The sequence below is a fragment of the Octopus sinensis genome, linkage group LG2 (genome assembly GCF_006345805.1).
Source record: "Octopus sinensis linkage group LG2, ASM634580v1, whole genome shotgun sequence".
Classification (NCBI taxonomy): Eukaryota; Metazoa; Mollusca; class Cephalopoda; order Octopoda; family Octopodidae; genus Octopus; species Octopus sinensis.
The window spans coordinates 119,562,998-119,572,971 of NC_042998.1; positions in this window are offsets into that span (position 1 = coordinate 119,562,998).

Consider the following 9,974-nt stretch of genomic DNA (forward strand, 5'->3'; position numbering starts at 1 on the left):
TCCACTGTAAGTTTATCTAAATAAAGATCATTCTCAGAACTGGTTGCTTTATTTTCTTATAAACTTTTCTTTTGATGTAAAAGTATACTGATGAGATAGGTATACCGTAAATCCTTGAGTATAGTCCGCCCTTGAGTATAATACGCAGGGGATTTTTAGGGGGATGTGCCTCTGAAAAACTTAAACCTTGTGTATAATACGCACCCCTTCACTAACTTGAGTCGTGCGTAATTAAGCCAGCAACACCTTATCGAACAAACACTTCCGCGCATGCGTAATACTATAATGGTGATGTTCTTAACTGTTATATGGGAATGTAAATATGTTTGCAAATTCTTTTTGTTACATGTTATTCGATGTTCTGAATACTTTTATTTTAATAAATGTTGCTTACTGCAAGTTATAGATGATTCTTTTAAGACTTCATTGCTTTCAGGCTTAGCTTAAGGTATTTTCGCGCCCGACATCACAAAATGCGTCTGAACAAACATTGCCGGGCAGCAAATAGAGACTCAGACATTGCTCAGAAAATATGTTTCATTTTTAACCTCGTATATAGTACGCACTAGGGATTTTGACCTTTAAATTTTGGGGAAAAAATGCGGATTATACTCGAGGATTTACGGTAGACAATTTGGTTTCTTGCTTAAAACTGTTCCAGTTCATATTTGCTCCGAATAACAGGAAGGGTAGAATCGTGAACGAACTCCACAACTTTTTTCTTTTCTTCTGTGTTAAATCTTCCTACAGGTGCAGGCGTGGACATATGGTAAGGATTTTGCTTCCCAACCACATGGTTCCGGGCTGGGTTCAACTGTGTGTCACCTTCAACAAATGTTTTCTAATATAGTCCCAGGCCAACCAAATCCTTAAGAATGGATTAGGTAGACGGAAACTGAAAGAAGACCGTCGTATATATATTTTTGTGTATCTTTGTGTTTGTGTTTGTCCCCCACTACCACTTGTCAACTATTGTTGGTTTGTCTACGTCCTTTTGATTTAGTAGTTAGGCATTAAAGATCAATAGAGTAAGTATCGGGCTTTAAAAAATAAGTACTGAGGTCGATTTGTTCAACTAAAACCCTTCAAGGCGGCCTTCTAGCATGGCTGCTGTCCAGTGACTGAAACAAATTAAAGATAAAACGATAAGTAATAATTAACGGTTAGGATTTAATCTATATAATATTTATATATACAATATATATAAACAGTATGAAATAATATATGCATTAATTTAAAGCGGGAAAAGAATAATCCCTTCAACAGAACTTTAAATTCGTGCGTACAATCATACATAAATGTGTTTGTACAATGTGCGTGTGTGCGTGTGTATGTGTGTTTGTATAATTACGTATAAGGGGTCGCTCAAAAGTTCCTGGCCTTAAGGGTAGGGCGAAAGGCCCTAGTTTTTTTACGAGTTCTTCTACACAGCTTAGAAAAACTGAAGGACCGCTGCAATAAGTGATAGGAATATGTTGAATAAAATCATAATTAACTGGTCCTCCTGTATTTTCTTTTACCCAAAACCAGAAACTTTTCAACACCTCCTCGTACGTATGTCTGTGTGTGAATCAGTGTGTGAATCTGCATTAAAGAATTATTTCTTTAATATAATAATGGTCTACAATAATGGTTAATAATGGTTAATAGAAGGCTACAAATAATCAAGGAGTATTAGTTGAGTGTATTTCTCTCCAGTACTGGGATCGTCCTTGTTTTATCCATCTGAGATAGGTGAAAGGTAAATTTGAACTTGTCAAGATTTAAATCCAGAACGCAAAACAAAAAATACAAAGGTTATTTGCTAATTTTGCTATCTTCTTTCGTGTATTCGTGTAACAGACGAGTCCACCATTTTTTTTTTTTTTTTTTGCTGTCTTTTTAACACTGGATGGGTCTCCTTGCCAACAAATTATTTTAGCAGGTGGGAGGATGGAATAAATAAATCAGTAAGATGGAAAATAAGAAACAGGAGAATAAAGACAAGATGGATGAGAGGAAGAGGAATAGAAAAAAAGATAAGCAGCAGCGGGAGACATATGGAAATATTACAGAAGATTTAGGTAAAAATGCGTTATGGAAAACAGCTGAAATAGGATGTTTGAGCATAAGAAATTAAAAATAAAATGATAGTAAAGTAAATTATAGAGGAATTATTAGGCTTATTTCGAGAAAATTTCGAGTGAATTGTAGGAGAATCTTAAGAATATAGGGGGTGGGAGCGCAAATAACGAAGATATAGACAGAAATTATTGATAATATTTGGGTCAGGGATGATATTATTATAATGTAAAAATAAAGAGAAATAATCAAAACACAATAAAGTGATACGACAATAGATAATTGTGTAAACAAAGAATGGTTGTGTAAAGGTCATTTTACTAGCAATAATAGTAAAAAATATTATAGAATAAGAATGATAGTTATATGATTGTGTTATGTAGTGATGTGGGGAAATTTCAAGGAGGATCTACAGGGAAAAGTATGAAGATGGTGGGCTAATAGGAGTAGGATACGATTTTGAAGTACTTGTATGTTTTACAACGTTCATGGCTACATCAAAACAACCCGACGTAAAGTGTGATGAATAAAGGGTCCTTGGTCTGTAAAATCTCGAATGCTTCAGTGAGGCACGTATCATCCTTTCGCCAGAGATATTCACTAAAATGGGGAGTACTCACTAAACTCAAACCTTATTTATTATCTTTTGCAATTCGTTCACCTTTTAATCTAAGAGTTTTCGTAAGATCAACTGATAGCGATAGTATAGAATATCCACAGTTTAAACAGGTCGGCTACAAAGACGATAGATTTAAGACTTGCACCGTCGACTAAAATGGGACTGAAAATCGATTACTGAAAGTTGAATGCGTCTTTCCCCGTGTGCAAAGACTACAGAGACCGGATCACAAGGAGATGATCACCAACAAACGGCGGCGGGGCACTCTGAACAAGGCGACTGATGTATAATTGACAGCGTTTATCAAAGAAATAGCGGCAGAGCGAAATAGATTAGAGGAGTAATATAGAAGTTATATCTAGAACAGTCATGGTCAACCTGCGGCTCGCGAAGCTTTCTGGTTGGCTTGCCTAAGTCAGAAAAGAACAATATTCGCCATCGCCAGACAACCATGTAGTTTTCAACGTGCCCCAGAGTCGATGTACAACAATCCAAATATTCAAGAGCGTTACAAACAGCATCTCTACTCGGGACACTAACTCAACGAAAGAAAAGTATTGATTTAATGTTCAATTTCTGATTCCACTGCTTATAACGGCTTGTGATAATTCAGCGCCTGTAAACACACGTGGTATTCATGTAACCTTGTCAAGTAGGATTAACGGAATTTTCAACCTATAAGTGTGCAAAGCGCTGTATTTTTTAAATCTTAATTTTTAATGTCAAAGCTAATGGTTTTATCCAAAAAAAGAAAGATTTCTGAAGAAATGAGAAAATTCCGGAAAAACTGGACAGATGATTATTTATTTGTTGAAGTAAAAAATAAACTAATGTGTTTGATATGTTTTGAATGTCTCCGCTTATAAAGAATTTAATATTAAGCGGTATTACACTTCAAAACATTCGAGATACGATAAATTTAAAGGAGACATTAGACAGCAAAAATTTGAATCCCTCAAGAAACAGATCGGCAGTCTAAATACGTTCTTTTCCAAAAAGCAAACCGGACTAAAAGAAATCATACATGTTAGCTATGTTGTTAGTGGCAAAAGATAAAAAAAAATATTCCGAAGGTGAATTTGTAAAAGAATGTCTTTTGACAGTGGCTGAAATTTTGTGTCCAGAAAAGTTAGGAATGTTTGACAAGATTAGTTTGTCTCGCAGAACATGACGAGTTAAGGAAACTGCAGCTGATACCGTGATAGGAAAAAATAAGAGACCTTGATTTTTTTTTTTTTTTTTCACTCACTATCGACGAAAGCTCGGCCATATCCGATTCGACTCAACTGGCAATTTTCATACGTGGTATTGATAAGTCATTTAATATCGCCGAAGAATTGCTTAGTGTTCAGACAATGAAAGACACAGTTACAGGATGTAAAATTTAAGAAGTGAAGAAAGCAACCTCGAAGTTGAATCTCCGGCTTGAATGATTCGTCACTGTAGCGACAGACGGGGTTTCAACGATGGTTGGGTCTAAGATAGCTTTCTTGCCAAATTAAAAGAAGAACTAGCACTATGACCTGGCGTTGCTGGGTCTAGTGCTAGTGCTTGTTGTTCGTTGCCGGGTCGCAGTAAAAATTTCTCACTAAATCAAGAGCTAAGTTTCTTATCACATTTCAGCCCGGGCCAGTTTTGTTGTTTATGAGCTAGTTGGAGCTTATTATGAGAGTAATTAATATTCATTGGACTTCGGTTTTCACACCTGGAACGGCATAATCATGGAAAATTAGCGGGACTGTACCCATGTCCTTAGTCGGACAAAAAAAAAGACAGAAGAAATCGAAAATCTCGAATTTGGCCGCAAAATAGCATGATTTTGAAAATACACATAAATCTCGTTTGTTGAGTTTTGGTTTCACACCCAACCCAGTTCTGCGCAATCAGTGTCGCGACGTGAAGGCATGGGTTGGGAGTTCGACTGGCAGAAGTGATCGAGTTGCACATGCCAGCCCTTTTGACAACAACCCCCCTCACATAACCCCCTCGTCCTATGAGTGAATAGCAATGGTGGGAAGAAAAGTGCCGATTCCGGCGAAAAGGCAGAGCACAAAAAAACAGCATTCAAAGTGATTTTATGAGTATGACGCATTGAAGCAAGTAACGCAGTAAAGTCAATAGTTATAAGTTCATGATGCATAGAAGTACATAAGACATCAAGGTTAACTAAGGTATAAATAATAGGTATGCCTTTTCACCGGAAGGCTAATTGGGCTCCCGATCCACTGAAACGGGGGAGGTTAGGTTCGGAACATAACTAAGCCTTCAACTAAAACCTAGACTAATATTACAGAAGTGGGCTCGGGAGCCTTTAATAGGCAGCTTCTAATCCCGATCTATCACTAACCCATCCTAGGGGTTCTAAATAACATGGCTGTAGAGGAAATTGGCTGTGGAGATATGCATGGCGGGTTTGTTTCGGAGGAGGACGACTGCATTGGATTAAGGACCATTGAAGAATGTAGCTTTGGAGATCCGCATAAGCGAAACTTACCAAACGTTACCGACAGCCTTCACAAAAAGGGACCTAGCCCTTTAACCTAATTTGATAAACATCTGACAAAGTGAGAATTGTTTTCGTTGAGGGTAGCATTGGTATACCAATGCATTTATAAATGCTTATCCAAAATCTCGTTGTAAACAATATTGCGGGTTATACCCTGAGGGGCATATACAAACAGGGCATTCCTACTTTCAACGCGGGAGCAGGCAGCATAAAGTTGCCCATGCGAAAAGCAGGGCTCCCCCAGATGTATTCCCGCGACTGAGAGTGTCTGTCCCTGAGATTTGTTTATTGACATCACTTAATGGCTTTCTGGGATGACTGGGGAAATGAAAAGATCTTCACGACCACCCTCAGACAGTTTTGAAAACCCATAGAAAATACCAGCCTTTTACGTGAAAAACTGTGGATTTGTATAAAGGACACAAAGACACACAGAAATTGGCTGTGGAGATGTGCATGGCGGGTTTGTTTCGGAAGAGGATGGCTGCATTGGATTAAGGACCATTGAAGAATGTAGCTGTGGAGATCCTAACTCGTTAATTATTCCCTGCATTTCTCAAATTACAGAAGCTTGCAAGTTTGAAAGCCAAAACATATGATAATGCGTATTCGCAAAACACAAAAATGCGCTGAGTCATACAGATTGTCTGCAAATGCGCATGCACATTCAACTGTCAGGGGTAAGGTTATTTCCATCCAATCAAAAAAAAAGCTGGCAGTCTATTCACGTATCTAGTTGTACGCATGCACCGCGTCCAAATTTCTATGTTTTAGCGATTTTGAATAGATATGCCCATAACTTATGGGCATAAAGGATCGGTTTATCGATTTCTTTAATGGCTTTCTGGAGTGACTGGGGAAAGGAAAAGATCTTCACGGCCACCCTCAGACAGTTTTGAAAGCCTATAGAAAATGCGAGCTTTTTACGTGAAAAACTGCGGATTTCTATAAAGGACACACAGACACACAGATACACAGACATTTTGCCGTTTATAGATATAGAGATTAACTTCTTTGAATCTAGCAAATAGTAACTTTACAACGATCCACTAAAATTTGAGAATGTTGTGCGTGTGGTTCTTTCAACCATCAATTTTATAAAATCCCTAGCACTTAACCATCACCAATTTAAAGAGTTCTTAGAAGAACTTGAATCAGAGTATGGTGACCTTGTATACCTAAGTTGGCAGGGCCTACGGCAAGGAGAGACACTTTCTTATCCAGAAAGATGTCCAAACACATGATGAGGAACAGCGAGTGAGCTGGACTGTGAGGTTCGGGCAGTAGGGTGCATGGATACAGTGGAAGTGTGCAACAACGCCGGATTGTATGACCAAACATAATTCAGGCTAACTGCTGTCGTTCTCCCAATCCCAACTAACATTCACATCTGGGACAAGAATGAAACACCATCCAGTCCATTCTACTCTAAAAGAAAATTCTTAGAGCATCTCCTCAGAAGCTACCCAAAGTTCTAGTGGAACGCGGTTATCTTTGGCCATGATTTGGTCATCAAGAACATAACTTTTGCCATCGATGTAAGCAAACACAACTACGGCCCAAAGGAGAAAATTAAATTTGTCAAAACTAGTAATAACCCCCTACTACAGACAAAAACAAGGACAGATCTCTTCTATATAGCTTCTGGCTGACTTGCATGTTAATCTAGAAAAAAGAAGACAGGGAGAGAAAATAACCCTTTCTGTTATGATTACAAGGGCTAGTCGATTACCTCGATTCAGAACTCAGTTGATGCTTATTTTATCGCCCCCGAAAGGATGAAAGGCGAAGTCGACCTCGTCGGGGATAAAATGCTGCTAACGCTTCTGCCAGCGTTTGCCACCTTACAGAGAGAGAATAATAAACGATAAACTTGTAGGGAAGATAAAAGTCTACGAGTGTCTCCCACCTTAGGACATTTTGAAATCCAGTATCTACCAATTCTACCCTCATTCTTGGAGTTCTTACGCTATTAGAATATCACAGCGAATTACCATTGAATTATCTCCCCTGACTACACTAGTTACGTTGTCCTTTTATCCTCAAACATACTCACACATTCATATACACACGCACAAACTAAAACACCCATACCACACTCACATACAGAAAAACTCACGGACAGCCGACAACTGGCGAAGGGTCGTTCTTTATGTTACTTGTCTTGTTTTCCATTTGTTTCTCTCGTTCTTTGCGTACCCAACCTTATTTTCATATTTCATGTTGTTTACGTTTTGTGATGTCCTGTACCCATATACACAAACACAAGCACATATATATACACACACACATAGAAACGTGCACAGACACATACACACACACACACACACACACACACACTCACATTCACACACCCATACACACACATATATATTCGATTACTGTATGAATTGCTTCTGTCTATAGATTTCTCTCTTTTATATGTTATATGTTGTTGGCCTTCACTTTTAGTCCCTACTTGTTTATCCCCTCAGAGATAGTTCCTATATCATTGGCGTAACCAGAGGAGTAGTACTATAGAATTAAAAGTCTTCAGACTTTAAACGCGCTGAAACTACGCTTGAGTCTGGTCGCCATGTTTATTTGTTTTTTGTCCTTTTCTCTTAATCGTTTCCTTACTCCATTTCGATTTCTTATTAGAAAAAAGTATTACGGATACAGGTTGGGTATAGTTTATTGCTGAAGATGTCAGAGACATTGTAATTTTTGCAGTTGCTTCTTTCGACGAATAGTGTTAGCTCTGGTTTCCAGTGAGTTGTTGTTGTTGTTGTTGTTGCTGCGCTGCTGCTGCTGCTGCTGTTGCCGCTGTTGCTGCTGTTGTTGTTCTTATTCTTGTTGATGCTGTTGCTTATCTTCAGATATGCTCCGAATGAGAAGACTATGAGTACAGACTATGAGTACAGTCCTGATATCACCTTTCCATATTATTTACAATAAGAATGTCTCCAAAACTACGTTATTCAAAATGTTCTTTTAAAACAGTAAACTATGATTTGAGGGGAAGTTTGACTGCTAATTCTGTTAGATCAACTCAAACCGTACAGCAAGGATGAAGAATCATTTTGGTGCAATAGACTACTTACTTAAAACTCGAGCTGTGTAACTGTACTAAAAATAAATTATGAATCATTGAATTAAATTTTATGCATTCATATTTTTGTAATTTATATCAAATTCTTGTTATTGACATCGGTTTTAGCTAGGTTTTTGCTGGTTTGTTTTAGAAAAGGCATTTTAGAAATTTGGTCACAGAGAGGATTCGCATTTTACTGTCGGTGAAGAGTTCTTCATCTCTAAAGGTGAAACATTCTCGTATTCCAGGTCATCGGTTGACTTGATTATGATGTAATCTGCATTGTCAATTCCACAATCCAAGCACTTACAACTTTCACTATAAACTATACAACGGTGATGCTATTCATCACTTTAAATACAGGATAGAGAGGGAGCACTGCTAAAGTTGGCCTACTATTCGTGTGTGTCTATGGGCGTGTATGTGCGTGCGTGCGTGGGTGGGTGTGTTTAATTGGTTGTGAGGGGGTGTGTATTACCTAATATTAATCTTCACAGTAATTAAAAGTTTTTCAAGGATACACTCAAAGCCTCACTGAAGAGATTTGAGATCAACCCCGACACCTGGGAAACGCAAGCACAAGATTGCCCTGCCTGGCGAAGCTACACCGACAGAGCTGGCACCTCCTACGAAGAGAACAGGATTGCAGGGGTTTAAAGAAAATGCCAACTGCGCTAATCATGAGCCAACTCCTTACCTTCATTCCCAGCAGACCACCCGTACTCGGCCTGTGGCAGAGCCTTCCAAGCACGCATCAGACTGATCGGTCACAGCCGGACACATCGTGCCTCGTCTTCTTCTCCCATGTGATATCTTTAGTCATCGTCGACAACGACAGACGAACTAGTGTCGTGTGTGTGTGTGTGTGTGTGTGTGTGCGCAGGATTGACTCAGGAATAAATAACAATGATCGGTATTTACTTATCACAGGTTTTATTAGACTCATTCAGAAACAGCAAATTTCCTCTATTCTCTGCATCAATTGTCCTAGTTTTGTGACGTGGCGGTTTGAAAATGTAGCAGACGTTTCATCTAATTTACAAATTAACACAATGCATTAAACATAACCTAATTAGTGTACTATTTGTACTTTCTTCCTTTTTCTCAAGTTCTCTTTTTTCTCAATAATAATAATAATAATAATAATAATAATAATAATAATAATAATAATAATAATAATAATAATAATAGCCTTAATTGGGAGGAAGCCAGACATAGTTTTAATTGAGAAAGAAAGCAAACTATACTGGATCATAGATATAGCATGCCCGGCTGACAAGAAGGTATACGATAAGGAAGAAAGAAAAGTTGATAGGTATGACAGGTTAGCTTGGGAGGGGAAGCAGTTGTGGTCGATGAAAAAGGTGGTAGTGTCGGAACCCTGGGAACAGCTAGTAAAAATCTCGAGAAGTACATGGAACAAATAGGGGCTGCACTAAGGGTGAAGCACTTGCAGAAAACAGCACTGCTTGGAACCGCTCGAATACTCCGGAAGGTGTTCGAAAAATAAGAGGTGTTACCTTAGTTCACTGGTAGTGAACAGCTGACACCGTGGTACATCCCACGTTAGAAGCTTGTGCAAAGGCAATAAATAATCAAATAATATAATAATATAATAATAATAATAATAATAATAATAATAATAATAATAATAATAATAATAATATAATAATGATAATAATAATAATTCTTTTTCAGGACAAATTTCACAAGTC